We start from the raw sequence: 15946 nt of genomic DNA on the forward strand, positions 1-15946 counted from the left end.
GCTGAACAACCCTGCCCAGATAGGGGTGCTTTCCCACAAGACAGAAAAAGGAGCCTTTATCAAATAAGGGGAAAATGGGCCGGGTTGCTGAGAAACACCTTACACAGCAAGTTGGTTTTAAAGTGGAACAGAAGGCTGAGGATCAGATTTTCTCTTGGAAATTGACTTGGATCGTATTAGACCCAGATGATTGCGTATGAACCTGAGAAACTTCTTTCTGCAATGCCATCAAATCAAATTATGCCAGCTTTTGGCAACAACAACCGAAGAGGAAGAAAAAAGCCTCAGGTACAACTAAAGTGGAGGGGAAAACGCCTCGCTTCTGTTCTTTTACAGATGGATTTTTTTAGGGCAATACACTGGAATATCTTGCGATATGAAGCAGCAAAATGTTTAGAAACCCTAGGCTAACAGCAAAGAATTCCAATTATATGTTCACTTTCGAAAACTGTAGGGTTTTTTAAATAAAAATTATTTTATTTACTCTGAATAAATTATTTTTACTATTTCCAGCCCCAAAGATGGAATATTTCTTTTATGTATGTGCATTCTGCAGCTATGAGGACACTTGCAGTTTACCTGCAAAGGGAAACTAAGGCTAAATATTTTTCTCAGGATTATTACAGTTAAATATAAAAAGCAGTCCACAGCGTAACATAAATCCAGGAAATAGCCAGGTAAAACTAAAGCTGAATGTCAAGCATCACCATCTGCCCTCATGGAGACTCGATGAGAACAAGTGATGAGGAGAATTCTCTGCCTCCTAACAGGGTCACCAGATTTAGAATGACTTTGCCACAGTACTAAATAACATTCCTGCGTGCCATTAGCCCTGCTACAAGACAGCATGTTCCTTCACAGCTCAGGCACGTACACTGGACTGGACTACCAAAAGTCTCTCTGATACTGAGGTTACTTTGAGTTCTGTGGGAGCGTGGTTTGGAAGTTCTGTATCCAGGCCTGAGTCACTGAGGACTTCGCATCCTTTAGGCTAATGCATGTGCTGGCTTGCTTGACAGAACAGCACAGAGTACACAGCTGAGTGAAGTTGTTTTGCATGCAGGAATCATATAGTAGGACCAGGAGAGAAAATCTGTAAAAAATTTATCAAAAGTGTTGAAAAATCACTACCTCGAGTGAGGCTAGGCTGCTTGCCTTTCTTCTTTCTGAGGGTGAATTGGTAGAGAAATGAACAAATACTATCTATCTGTTTTATCTTCGGGTCGGTTTCTCTCCCTCCCCCAGAAGTGCTGTGTCTTACTGATACACGCACACACAAATTAAATTCAAAGTGAAATGAGTCATCAGCACAGCCCTGGCCTGCTGGAAGCGAGGTCTGATGGCACTCGGAGGAATCATTGTCTGTATTTTTTCCAAACAAAGAACCCAAGGACAAGAATTCTATTCTCATGGCTAGGACTTGTGGCACGTGTATTCAGAATAATTCTTTTGAAGCAAAACGTACTCTAAATATTAACTGCTCAGCTTTATTAACAGAAAATTATGTATCTGAAAGGCACTGAAATCGCACTGTGACTGTAATATATACTACAATGTAATTACAGTCTCCGTAGTATAAAATTAGGACTATTACATAGTAATGAATTAAAGATGAGAAATGAGCTTATAGAGCGGTTTGCGTTTCGAGCAGACGCTGCCATCCTTCTCCTGTGGTTCCTCTCTCTGGAATAGGGCTTAGCTTTCCTTCACACCCTCTGGGCTCAGAGTGCCAGGTTTGGGAAGCACGAGGACAAGCCATGCGTTTGGTGCTGCCAACACGACGTGTCCTACTGCCGGCCTCCCATGCAGCCCCAACACAAGTCATTGCTGCCTGCTGTGGAAACAGTTTCCTGGATAATCTGATGCTGGCAGTTTTCCCCACCACAGCACAAACAGGAATGGAAACTGCTGGTATAATAGCACTGCTTGTTAAGCAAACGTGTCAAATTTTGTTTTGTTTTTTCTTCTTAAGTGGAAGGAAGATTATAAAAAAAGTTGGTCTTCCCCCACTCCCTGTTTGGTGCAGATACTCCACTGCATCTCAACTAACTCTTCAACTATAAATTCATAAAATTTGCTTTGCCAAGAACGTTACTTGCTGTGCAAATCTTTGCCATCTGTTGCACTGTCTAACTGCAGAGACAAAACCAGCATAATTTGCCACTGTAGCATAACAACATTAGATCAGTGATTTATGGAGCCCTGAATGTTCTTTACTCAGAGCTGTGTGCTTTCGCTGGCCTTTGCACCTGATTCAAATACAAACTCAAACACAGCGCTGCTCCCCTCCCTGCCCTGCAGCCTCTGCACATTGAACACAATCCTCCAGCACCAGGCACTGCATCGCGGGCTGTGCGGCCACCGCCTGCACTGAATGAATCCAGGGAAAGGACACCACTAAACTGCCTTGGAACACGTAAATAATGCACATCTTTCCTATAAATATTCATCCCATTAACCTCTGATGCCATTCAAGTGAAGCTTACTATCTTCATCCATGCCCACTTTGCCTTTAGCAACTAAATCATCTGAATTTTTCAACTGCTTTCTCCACTTAATTCATACTTTCTTAGAATTCAGATGTACAGCATGTTTCCTCATAGTTACACCAAAAGGACATAGGATTTCATTTCCGCTTTTTCCTTTTAACCAATGCTTATCCATTGGATCAATGGAGCTACTGTGGAGTTGGATGAAAACTGCAGGACCGGGGATTACAAATCTCCATCAGTGTCCCATGTTTTAAATAAAAAATGTCAGGTATTGTCTGTACAGTGCAAACATGTTGGAACTGTAGCATGGGATAGAAAATACCCATCAGCTTTCTAACCCCTCCTTATATGCCAAGTACACTGACACACACTTCTCGTCCTCTCTATGCAGTCTCCTCTGCTCTCTCTTGAAAACACCCACAACAAAATCATCCTGAAATCTGGCAGCTTTATGAGCCAAAATTAGGCTTTTCTCTCTCCTATCATCACCTCAGGAATAAGAAAGGGAAAATAAGGAAGCAATGGAAGTTATGAATATTCACAAGCAAGAAGGGAACAGTCAATCAGCTACAAAATGACTCCCACTGGGCTGCAGCTGTTTGGTTTTGCCAAAAAGCCAACACCAAAAAGCATCCTGGGAATAAGAGAATTCCTGTTGGTGGGCAGCTTTTTGCTGAGGAGAGATATTGCAAACCGTAAAAATTATATGCTGCTTCTGTTTCATGAACATTATATAACTGCTGGTCTAAATAGCCAGAATAAACAGAGAACGGGCATTTTTACTAGGCTTCAGAAGAGTAAAGCTATAAAGAAAATAACTCCATGAAATTTACAGGAGAGACCCATTTCAGACCATATGTTGAAAGGATCCTCATCCAAATGCATGAGTCAATGTGTTAGCTAAGTGTTGCATGCAGAGTTCGTGAGTTTGGGGCTGTTTGACGTTTGGGTTTCCACAAAGCTTTCATGCTGGTCTGCTTTTATCCTCCAAAACATGACACATCTACTTGACTTCCTGCATCACGAATTTTTCTCAACTCTCTGCACTGTGAATCTGAGCAGAAGAAAATAACTTGCTGGAATTGCTCATGGTATGAACATTTCATCACTTGTATAATTTTTAAGTTTCTGAGTCTTAATTGCTCCATTTTGCAATCATCTGAGCCATATCACAATCACAAACTCAGATAACAAGCATCCTTGGCTAACATGGAAATTCGGTCATCCAGACCCCTACCTTTTTTATTTCACTCATCTCTATTGACTAGGCACTCACCTCTTATTTGTGTTTATTTTTATGGTGATTTACACACCTTATAAAATTATCATTTCAAACCTGCCTGTAGGCAACAGCTGTGTGACTGGATAATTGCCACTAAAAGATGGCAGCGTTACAAAAAGATCCTCTCATACAAAACAACTCATCTGGCAAAATCACTCATTTATTTATTTAATAGATGAAATTAGCGAAAGAACAGAACACAGACAATAATGAGGGTGTTACAGAACTCTGCCAAGTGCCACCCCACCTCGGCATCCCCTCCTTTGGACAGAAGCTGCCAAATACAGCTGGCCCAAAAATGACCAATCTCTTTTGCACAAACAAAACTAAAGTGACAAAAAAAAAAATCAACTTTCCAAAGCTTTAAAAATTGTTTTTCTTCCATAGTGATTATTGGTACTTTTCAAAAGGTCATCAAGGATTTGATTTGAGAAATTTTTCTCTAAGCATATCAGAAAATCGAACACAAAGACCCGACATGAAATTGGGATTCAGACTGTGAAGGGTGAGCTCAGCTGGGTTACATGGGTGTGCAGCAGCCCCTGCCTTGTCCCCCAGCCACATCCCTCCTGCAACTAAAATGGTCACATCCTCACCCCGGCCAACACACCAGTGTGTGGTTGTGCTCAGTCAGAATGCTCACATTGCCCCAGAGGGCTGACAAACAAAGGAATCATATCGCCAAATGCAAACTGAAGGCACCAAGGCCTGTGTCTCCTTTAAGTGCAACAACCATCTTAAAAGTGAAAACTCTGGAAACGCTGAGAACAGCCTCAAAGCTCTACTGCCAGGTCTGCAGGGCTGGAGGCATGTGCCACTGCCCCAGCAGGGATTTAAGTTCACTTCCCTTTTTCTACCTTTTCCAGCATCCTAGAGAACGTTTCAGGAATGTCCCTTCTCACCTGCCCTCTGTTCTTTGAGGCTGGCTGATGCTGCTGGAGAAGGTGGCTCTGGTTTTTCCATTCATGCAAAATAGCAAGCTTTAAATAAATAACAGAACAAAAAAAATTGTGTGCATATGTTCTGTAATTCAGCTGAAACAAAATCTTCCCTAAGACTTTGCAGACGATGTGGCTTTGATTGCTATACAATAGGGGCTTTTCCCAATTATTTTATCTGTGGCAAATATTCACAGCCTCAATGATAAGGACACCCCAAAATGACGGTTAGATAACCTGGCCAATACGCTGAGGGGGGGAGGGAAAGAAGCAGAATCACGTTTTCTTTCTGCCTGTGGCTCCAAGCCCTGGCAATCTGCTCTCTCCATGTGCAAGCTTCCACAGACTGCACTCCAACCATCACTTATCTAACAGCCACGCACTGAGCTGGAAGGGAGAGGGGTAACTCCCAGCACCTGAATTGGGATGCAAGTGTTTATCTGTCTGAAATGTACTGAAATGAACCTGTATTTTGAAGAGTAAATTCCCTATTACAGTGACAGAGGGCTGGTATTTCTAGTTTTCCCACCAGTCTATCTGGTGGCAATTTGCTTTCTAATTTTAATGAAGGTCACTGTTTCAGCCTTAAATCACTCCTATTCCTTTCTACCTTGTTCTGCACTGTTGAAATTTTGTTGCTGTGCTGTTTTTAAACACATAGTTAAATTCCAGTTAACATCAGGAAAAATTAAAGTCCAGCCCATGAACTATTGAAGGATGCTTGGATTCTGGTTTTGCCACAGACTTCTGTTGCCTTGACATATCACTTTGAGCCTCAGCATCTGTTTTGCTGGTAAGGATGAGGGCTGTTAGAGATTACAATGCCAAATACAATGGGAAAATGATACCAAGAGGTTACACCTGGACATGAGGCCTTGAGAGGAGCTGCTGCCAAAGAGTGAGGTGCATTTTATGCTGTGAACAAGTCTTCTGAAGTGTGGAGTGCAAATTTCACTAAAAATCTCCAAATAACATCAAAAACCGCTAAGTTGGAAGAGACCCCAAGGTTGCAATCTGGAGTTGAACAGCCATCTCAACTATGGGAAATTTTGCCAAGAACAACGTTCTGAGCTCCAAGAGACCAGAATTAGTGCATGAACCTGAGAACATAATTGCTCTTTTCAGTTTGCAATAAGAAAAGCTGTTATTGAGGAGAATATTGAACCTCACCACATCTCTGCAGAGCAGGAAAATCCTCATCATAACAATTCCACTTCAGCCACTGCTGTAACCACGTGCCTCAAACCTGTAGCCCCTGCTATCGACCACTATCCAAGGAAGGGCTCCAGGGCTCTCGAGTCCAAACGCACCCAGATATATTTTCAGTTTCCATCTAAGCTTCTGCACCTCCTGCTTCAGGGTGAATGTGACCTTCATGGTGCACAGCGAGCTCAGACAGTAACTCTGCACTTGTTGAAACACAGTAGAAACAAAACACGTGGGAAAAAATATATATATATTTGAAGCACTGAAACAGAAACTGTGCTTGGCTGTTGCATTGCCTATGCAAGAAGCAACGAGGAGGGGAAAAAAACCAACAAAACAAAAAACCCAATCCAATTAATCCTTTCGAATATTAAACAGCATTGCAGAATTAGTTTGATAACAACGGCTTATTTTTTAAGCGCTTCTCTCCAATTCCACACACAGATACAGAATCATATGAGATAAACTTATCCAGGTGGACATATAAAATTATGACTGCAAAAAACCAAACCTCATACAGAGTATGGCATACATCCCAACTCAGACCCGGAGTTTCTAGACTTACTGAAAAAAGAATTCATATCAAAATATTAAGGGATAACCAATATTTGTCTTCCATTTTCTCCCACTTGCAACCTACTGACATGGTCAGAAACATCCACATCTTTTCCTGCTCTTTTCCTTTCGGTGCTGAGCAGAGAAGATTGCTGGCAGGGAGCAGCCTGTAGGACTCACCTCTTTCTGCACAGTCCACAACTATCACGGTCTGTTGATCTGCAGTCGTGGTAAGGAAGGGTGCTGCAGGTTTCATGCATGTATTACGAAGGGCTCTAAACTGTAAAGAAAGACAAAAGAAAGGTATGGCACAGATTAGCTATTTAGGCTTCTAAACCTCAAACCACCTTTCAAAACTCTGCCCAAATTGGTTAATTAGCAACCAATAAACATCACATGGCCCACACATCTTCATCTTACATTTCCAAAATGCTACCATCTTCTTCAAGTGGGACATTGCTTACTGCAGTTTCCACTTTCTGAAACAATGAAATATAGTTCCATTGATTCTACTCCCTTCAAAATAACACAAAAACCCACCCACAAAACTAAACTAAAAACACTGCCCGGCCCCCAAACTGAACTCTTTTTCCAGCTGCAGGCACTTCTTTTCACTGCTTACAGAGATCACTTCTTGCACTTATGTCATCCATGGTGCCTGAATTTGACCTGTGCCAGCTGTGTCCGTACCAGCAGGCCTGGTGTTCTCTGATTTTCTCTAACTAACAGTGCGTGATGGCAACTCATCCCAGTCAAGGTAAAATCTTGTGCCTGGAGGGTGCTGTCAGATCAGTCATTATTTAAGCACATCGAGAAATCACAACACATCATGTCAGAGGATGTACACTTTCCAGGACGGGTGGATGAGCTTGCACTGAGAAATGTTTGCTTTTAAAACTAACAGTGCAGAATTTGCCAGATTTCAGGAATATTTTCTTTTAGAAAAGGTATTGCTTATCTTATCTTCTATCTTAATCTTATATCTTCAGAAAGATATTGCTTCAGCAGGCAACATGGAGAGAAAAAAAAGGAGCAGGAGTAGTACTGTAAGAAAATAATAAACTTGAATAGAACACTACCTCTTGAAAGGAGAACGTGTGAGGTTTACCTAAACTGAGTACTGAGTCAAATGGAACCCAGCAACTGAAAGAAAATACAGGAAGAAAAGGGGAAAATCCAGCAGGAGAAATGAGAAATATATTTTGGGCACTTCGTTTTCCAGTGTCAGACTTGTGACATGGCTGTGCTTTATTCAAGCAAAATTTCCTATATATGAAGTTATTAGAGTGATAGAAAGTGCTGTGAAAAGCAGAGTAAACTCAATTCCTTCCCACTCTCATATCCTCAGTGCTTTACAGCTGAGTGAGATCAATGCCTTGCTCTCCACTGAGACAGAAAACAAAGCAAAGTTCCTTGGATCCTCAGCAGAGCCAGGGACCCCAGCCAGCAAAGCTGTGCAAACTGCTCCTCTGTACCTGGCTATGCAACCTCTCTGCCATGCTGCAAGGCACCGAAACCCTTTGTCTTCCTCATAGAAACACATCAACCCAGCACCCAGTCCTGGGATGTGTGAGCACATCACAGGAGGTATGCATCTTCCCTCACGTTAACCAGGGAAGAAAGTCACACGTGTTCATCCCTTTGCTGACTCAGGTCACTGAATGTCTCGTGCTCTGAGTGATGTAACGCAGCCCGGTGCCTAATCCTGCTTTGATGGCTGGATCTTACATGCCCAAGTACCAAGCTGAGGCAAGTCTTACAGATTTCATTGACCCTGAACAGACCAGTCATTTTATACAGTACATATAGTGCCGCAGTTATGCTCTATTTTGTCATTTTTTTGTTCATTTTCAGATCTTTCCTACACTTCAGCTTATAAAATTATAAAGGCACAGTGTGTGTTTGCTTGGTGATGTACCACTCTGCTCATACAGCACTGTAGGAGATACAAAGGATTTTTTGTTTGTTTCTAGTTTGCTTTTATCCTGTTTATAAGCAATCATCAGCAGATAAATGTCCTGTTAAATTCATCTTCATCTAAGCAAAAGTTGAGTCGGCAACTACGATAAAATGAAAGCAATTTCTAAATATGCTATGCTGGAGACTTATGCTAATTCAGCCTAAATTGTATCAATTACAAGTGACAGTTTATCGAGAGCATTATTTTGTGCCTCTAATTTTACCCTAATTATTTTGATTCGGTAGATTTATAGCAATAGCTGTTACATCATCATGTCTTTGTCTGCCTTTTTCTTGCCATCCCAAAATGAGATGTGTTAGCTCCAGCCACACACACTCCTCCTCTTCCATCAGGCTGTGTTTGTACACTGAGTGCCCAGCCCCGCCGTTGCCTTTGGCCACTGGGACAACATAGGCATATTTGCACAGGGAGTGTCTGTGCCAGGAATGCTGAATTTCAGGTGAAATTTCTTTTTTTACCTTTTCCCCCCTTTTAAGGGGAATAAAAACAGTCTTTGAGCATTTTGTGCTAATTTCTCTTGGATCTGCCTAACACTGAGCACCTGCTTTGTAGAAAGACAGTGGCTATCAGCATTCAGCAGACTCCGTTTGTGATTGAGAGAGGAGTACAAACTTTGACAACAGTGACCACAGAAAATAAATTAAGTAGCAGCAATGTACATAGCAAATGATTAGGAAGACAGAAAACCTTTCCTCCCTCCCTAAGTGTAAATTAAGACTTTGTGGAAAAGATGGCTACTAGACAAACTGCCCATTTTCCATGCACCATCAGAATCAGGTCATGGTGCAGGGTAGCAAACCCCACAGGAAGCTGACACAGCTATCCTGACATGCAGTGCTTCCATCATCCACAATGCCCCGTTTCACATGGAAGGCTACTGGTGAAGAAGTCCATCTCTGAGTAAGGAGAAAGGTCAGAATTAATTGCTGCTGCTCTAAAACACGCCACCGCCATACAGATGCAGTGGCATGTCCCTGCAGGAATGCTGTTTGCAGCCTATCAATAAATATCTATTATAGTAAAGGATAGTTGTCGTATGGAAATGGATGCAACTTTTATTTTCTATGAATTGATAATTAGGGTTTGGGGGTTTTTTGTTTGTTTGTTTGGTTTTTTTTTGTTTTTTTTTTTGTTTTGTTTTTGGTTGTTGTTGTTTGTTTGTTTTGCTTTGTTTTCTTCCTCTGATCAAATGTCCTCCTAATTTAGTGGATATCTTTCAAGAAAGAAGAATGGATTTTGGATCAGCACCTCACGGCAGATGGTACACAGTGCTACCAGAAAGAAGCACTCCTCACTCAGAGGTCACAGAACATCTTCACATCACATTAAATGGCTTAACAGCTCTGTAAGAATAACAAATCTATTTAAAATAGGAAATCAGAAGGAAATAAAGCTGTGTCAGGAAACATTAACACACCCATGTGTGAGCTGACCTTGGACAGCTTCTGAGATCTCTTGTTCAGCTCATTGATCATTATTCCAAGCTGTCATCACGAACACTCTTGCTCATTAATTATACATTAACCTCATTCATGACTTTTATAATCTATAAATGGGCCAGGGTGTTTAAAAATGATTAAATAAGAATGTGCAGTGGTGGTAAGGATAATACCTGTACGGGAGCTTAGGACATCCAACTGCAAATCAAGAACAGGTGATGTTGAACAATTTAAATGGGAAATGAAACAAAAATTAGAGAGTTCTCCACGCCTCCCACCTTGCATTCAGATGAGTATAAACTTTAAAAGATTCACAAAAAAGGCAGCTTCTAGTTATATAACTTTTTTTTTTTTTTTTTTAAACTGGCAAAATAAGCACAGGTTTTCAAAGCAATGAAATACGACTTGCTGTAAGCTGCATCTTTATGATTACTGGACTGAACCACCAGGCACCAGGCACCAGCTCAGAGCAAACAAGGATGGGTTCTTGACAATATTGAGACCTTCTTCAGCAGAATGAACTGACAGTGCTTCCCTTTGGTGGGTGCACCTGCTAAGAGGAATGTGATGAGTGGCACACAAGCACACTGCCGTCGGAGCACCCTGGTTCCCACAGACTGCGGTTGGTGCATCCATCTCCTGGAGTTCAAACCCACACAGTGATCTGGTTTCCAAGCAGTGTCAGGTGAGAGCAATCCTCTGAAAATCAGTCAGTTCTCTGCAGTGGACGCTGGATTCAACACAGGATTCATCACCTCCATGTTCCAGCACTAATAATGCTTTAATTCTGAAATTGCAATCTGTTGTTTTTTTCCCCTATAATTAAACGAGTTTTTCCATCACAAAGCACTGGGGCACCTTGCTCTCCAGCATCAAAAAAGACTTTTCCTATTGTGGCAGTTGCTTGCCGTAAGCTGAAAATGCCTATGTTTCCAAAACAGGCTTGCAGTAGAAATAAAATTTTATGTCTGAGGAAGAATTACTACACACCACATAACATTTCAAGCTAAAATAATGTTTCATCAAAGATTTAGGGAACAAGGATTAGTTTTTTAAACCTGGCTAAGTCAATGAATCTTGCACGTCCCATATACTGCTATACATTATGTTCAGAGATACATTTCACTATGCAAACTCAAGGCTGTTTCAGGGAGGTTGCCTGAAAGAAAAATCCCTCAACTGAGAGGACATTTCACCATCCTTGTTTCAAAGGACCTGTAAGAGCCAGCAGCACGGGGGAAGGTGGTCAGAGAGCATCACATTGCCTGTGATGTATGTAATGAGCTTTAGAATGGTAGATTAAGGAGCCTAATAATAAATGATGGAGCCTCAAATATATACAAAATGATTTACCTCGGGTAGCACAAAGCAGAGGACTTTCCCAGCTGTAAGTAGATCCCATTCCCAGAGAAGCCAAAAACTTGAGAATTTCTGATCACACCAGGGATTTTCAGAGGCCTCAGAGAAACAAAGGGCTGATGTTTGGTGACATTGAAGCTGGGTACCCAACTACTCTGCAACTCTTGGAAAACCTCTGCTTCTTTAAACAGCTGGATTCCACTCAGCTCAGGCAAAATACTTCTATTTCATAGCTCTGAAATACTCCATGTGATTTTAACCTTAAAACTGTCTGAGAGAAAGGCTAGGTGCTTAATCTGATGGCCTACTGAGTTTAATAGGACTCCACCTATGACATTCAATAACATAACTGTGTAACCCACTGGTTATAGGTTCCCTGTTGTGCTGGATCCAAAGAGGTGAGGTTGTTAAAGGCCCCCTGGCATCCCTGCTGTTCTCTCTCCCCAGCAGCAGCTCCTGCTTTTAACTCCACAAATCTCCAAGGCAGGCTAGCCAAGGAGCTCACTCATAAACTATCATTTACCTGAGGATCTCAAAGCACTTCACATCCATTAATTAAACTCTAGGAGCTTGGAGACAGGATGAGATGTGTATTTTCTGTGGCCCCTTGGGTAAAACAGCACTTTTGCTTATCCATGAGCAGCAACTGGCTTTAAATCTACAGTCTGTTTTTAAGAGCAATTGCAGATCTGCATGGAGTAAGAAGTATGATTATGTGGGATGGACTCAGTTTGTGCTGAAATGGGAAAGGAGATTACTTCTTCATTCAAAATAACTTTAATGTATTTCATTCTTAAACTGAAGCGAGCGTATTAGGCTTCTTATTCCCAAATGGAATTCCAGCAATGGGGGATATTGAGAACATTGTCCCTGACATGTATTTTTTCCTTAAATCTGTTTCAGAAAATTGTGTTCCTCATGTGATCAGAATGATAATTAAAGGTTTCTTCTGAATACGTAATGCTCCCACCTAAGCACGTACTAAGGCAATGCAAAATGAACTCAATATCAGTAAAGCAATAGGAGTCCATTTTTTAAAACAGGGTGCTAGTTCACAATTAGAAACCAGCTCAGATTTTCACTTAGCTTACTTACTGCTTTTCAAAGAGGATACGAGTAATTGTTTCACATAAAGTAACAGACATCTCTACATCCTTCCAGTGGAACTCACGTAACACCAAAAAGAAACTCCCTTCACATCACAAGACCACGCTTGGACCAGCTGAGAGTGTTGCACTTCACTCATTTCAGCCTTTTACACACATTTCTTCTATTTGAATGCACAGTACTTTTCTTAATTATTTCTGACCTTTCATCCAGCTTGCCATAAGCTTCTTACAAAGAAAAGAAAATAAATAATTCAACTTTTACTTATTCCTGGAGGAGCCTGGCTGCTCTAATCTATCCTTAGAGAATAAACAGCTAGCTGTTCACATACAGCTTATTAGAGTCCGACAGATTAACATGTACACAGTGCTGCAATGACAATAAGGTGGGGAATACCAGCCTGCATTCCGGGCTGCAATCTGAGCTGGGACCATTTCCAGTTGCCTCCCGGGGGCCTGAAAGTTTGGTTACTCTTTTGTTTGTAGCTGCAAGGCACAGACTGGTAACAAATGTCAGTGCAGAAAGGAGTGAGGAAGGAAGGATGCAGCCAGAGAGCGTGTCAGGGAGTGGATTAATTCCCCAGCATGAGAGTGCTCCAGACTGCTCTGTGTTCAGAGAGGAGCTCTCAAATGACTTAAAAGTCTGATGGAGAAATACAGTTCCCTCAGCATCCCAGCAGTGACACTGTGTGTTCAGGGTAGGGTGGCCTGCTGGAAATACTGATGCACTAGGGCAGCATGCTGAGAAACCACCTGCACCTGCATTACAGAAACTGTTTCAAAACATGCATTACTTGCTGCCTCCAGGAATGCTTCTCTTTCACTTGGATTGAGGGTGGGATGAAATATTTCAAGTCGTTTTGGACCAAAGAGACACTTTTCCCAGGGTCTATGAATCTCTCACACTTTTTCTCTGGCATTAGCAAATACTGAATTTCAGCTTTTACTGAAAAGTGATCGAGGCCTCACCTTGGAGGAGCCCACAGCTTGATGGATGCGAGGAAAGAAGTCTCACACCTGTGCCCTGACGTGCTGAATGCAGTGGAGCAACAGAGAGGAACAATGAGCATCTCCCTGCAGCCCCACAGCTGGCTACCACTCTGAGAGCAGTCTGCTCTTGGAAGAGTTGCAGGAGAACATGAGGACATTGAATTCTTTCCTCTGAAACAGTAAAATATGCAATTGCATTGAAGTAGACTGCATCCACAGGACATACCCGAGAGTCTTGCTTGATGAGAGAGAGCTGTATGTGTCACCAGAGTGAAAGATAGAGTGTCTGCAGAAGAGAAAACCATTCATCTTACCAACCTGCCCTTTCTGATAGCCAGCTAGTAGCATGGGCATAGCTCCGCAGATCCCTTTGAAGTTTATTGCTCTGTTAGTCCTCTCTGACTGACGGATCACCTAATGGATAATAAATTACTGCTCTCTTCTTGGACTGGAGACTGCCCGCATCTCGCTAACGCTGATTTTTTAGAATCTACTCTCACTCACACTCTGCTCGTGCAGTTTAAAGGGATGCACACTCACAGACAATGCACACATACCGAGGACTGGGATTTCAGGGGTACGTGTGGGGCATGAACTGCACAGTGCCCTCTGAATTTCAGGTGACACAGCTCCCAGCTCTCTCAGATCTCTTCAGAAAAACCCGCCCTCTGCCCCAGGAGCAGCCGGTGGGAGGAGAGCAGCCGCTTCCCTCAGTGCCTCCACAGCAGGCAGGCAGGTCCGGGGCATGCTGACCTCAGCTGCAGAAATGAAGATAATAAATTTGGCTCTGAAGTGAGAGTCAGAGGTAACTTTACCTGGGAGGGGTGGCTCCTCTCCTTGCCCAGGGCCTGACTCTCAGCCTCTCCCTCATTCCAGTCATGGTGATGCTTTGGCACAATGAGCAAGCACCACGCAGAGACTCAATAAAGATCTCAGGGTTTTCTCCATAAAAACCAAACAAGCAGAACTGCCTCTCTGGAGGTTGGAGAGGCCAGGCTCTGTTACGACTGCTTGGGGTCTCTGAGAGCGCTGCAAGTTACCAATACTTTCCTTGGGAGCTGCTGCCAGCCCAGCACTCCCAGTAGTTCTGCCAGCTGTCAGCATGCAGTTAAAAAAAATAATTTCCTTCTTTCACTAACTCCTTGGGACCAGTCAGCCTGCTATCAGTGCTGCGAGTAAGGCTCTCCAAGCCGCTGCCCCGCGGGTACCTGCTGGGCACATGTGAGGCCAAAACAGCAATAGAAAAGCTCAGTTCTCACATGGGCCAGATTTTCCAAAGAGCTCTAAAACCAGTGCAGATGGAGCAGGGCGTATTTAAAAATGCATTAGCAAACTGTATTCCCTAATCTTAGGGCACTGCTTTCCTGAAATGTTCTTTGGGAGAAGAAAGAAAGAGGAAGCTGGCCCTGATGTTAAGCAGCATCATTCTGCATGCAGTTCTGCATGGCTTTCCTTGAGGTTAAGGGCCTTCCCCTGCTGTGGTCTGGGCTCTGTTCTCACCACTGAGCCCAGCGTGCTGCTGCTGGGGTTCACACCTGTCAGAAAAGGTGTTCCTCCCAAAAGAAACCTACAGACTCAGCCTCCAAACTGATGATGGAACAGCTGCACCACTATCCCCAGGCACACACAGCTTCTCAAAATCTCCTTGTCCCTGAGTGGTGCTCCAGCAGGTCAGGGGCTTTCATTTTCAATTAGCAACAGCTATTAAAAGCTCCCACCACAGAAGCATCATTGATAGGGCAGGTAACTCCTGGTTCTGTCTTTTTGTGCAGGTGCTTGTCTTTAGTCCCAGCACTGGGCCTTTTCCCCACACTCTGAGTTTGCTCTCAGTCCTGGCTGCAGTTTGGTGCACATCTGCAACTCTAGCCCCTGCCACACAGCACATCAGAGCTCTCACTTGGTTCTTTTTTCCCTCTTGATTAAGAGAGCAGTGAGACCCTCAGAAACTTGTTTATTTGTGAAATCTATGTTACTTGTTCCTATAACATTTATTTTTCTCTGTCTTTGAAAAGCACAGGAGTTCAGTATGGGCCCTTAGAAACGCAGCTGCTGTTATTTTGCAGCTGGGTGCTACTGTGTGGAGAGCATCTGAAAAGGGAGACATGAGCATAGGAAATTAGATGTGAGTTTACATCACTCTGGAGGACAATACATGAAAAACTTGAGATGTAGATTTTAACCCAAGTTTTTAACGCTACAGCCTTTATAGTTGAATGGAAAACTGGAAAAGCCCATCTATGTACGGATCCACTAAGGATAAGACATTATTTACTCTGGTTTCTTTCTCAAACAACGGTAGGCCTGGGAGGTTACTGAACATTCTCTATCTCTATATCCTCAATTTAAGAAAATGCTATGGCCATTCAAAAAAGCACTTATGTGCACCAATAGACTTTAAGTGTAAGCTGAAAGTTTAGGACATATTTCAGTGCTATGTTCACGGCATGCTCTACAGGCAGTGTGTTCCCTTTACTCACACTTCTTAAATTTTTGCATCCTTGTATCAAAGCTTATGACTTAAAAAAGAAGAGAACTATGCTGCTTCATTTACCAGTATCAAATATTTTTACTACTTATCCAGAGTTTGCTTATGTAAGA

At 42.5% G+C, this 15946-nt stretch overlaps 1 long non-coding RNA gene across 1 annotated transcript in view; it reads right to left on the reverse strand.

Moving 5' to 3' along the window:
* Positions 1-15946, reverse strand: part of LOC104913818 (uncharacterized) — a 239754-nt gene that overhangs the window by 59682 nt on the left and 164126 nt on the right. The window contains exon 4 of the long non-coding RNA XR_014887448.1: positions 6654-6753. This is a non-coding gene — a long non-coding RNA (uncharacterized LOC104913818). The remainder of the gene's footprint in view (positions 1-6653; positions 6754-15946) is intronic.

This window comes from Meleagris gallopavo, chromosome 20 (assembly GCF_905368555.1).
Source record: "Meleagris gallopavo chromosome 20, MGAL_WU_HG_1.1, whole genome shotgun sequence".
NCBI classification, from domain to species: Eukaryota; Metazoa; Chordata; class Aves; order Galliformes; family Phasianidae; genus Meleagris; species Meleagris gallopavo.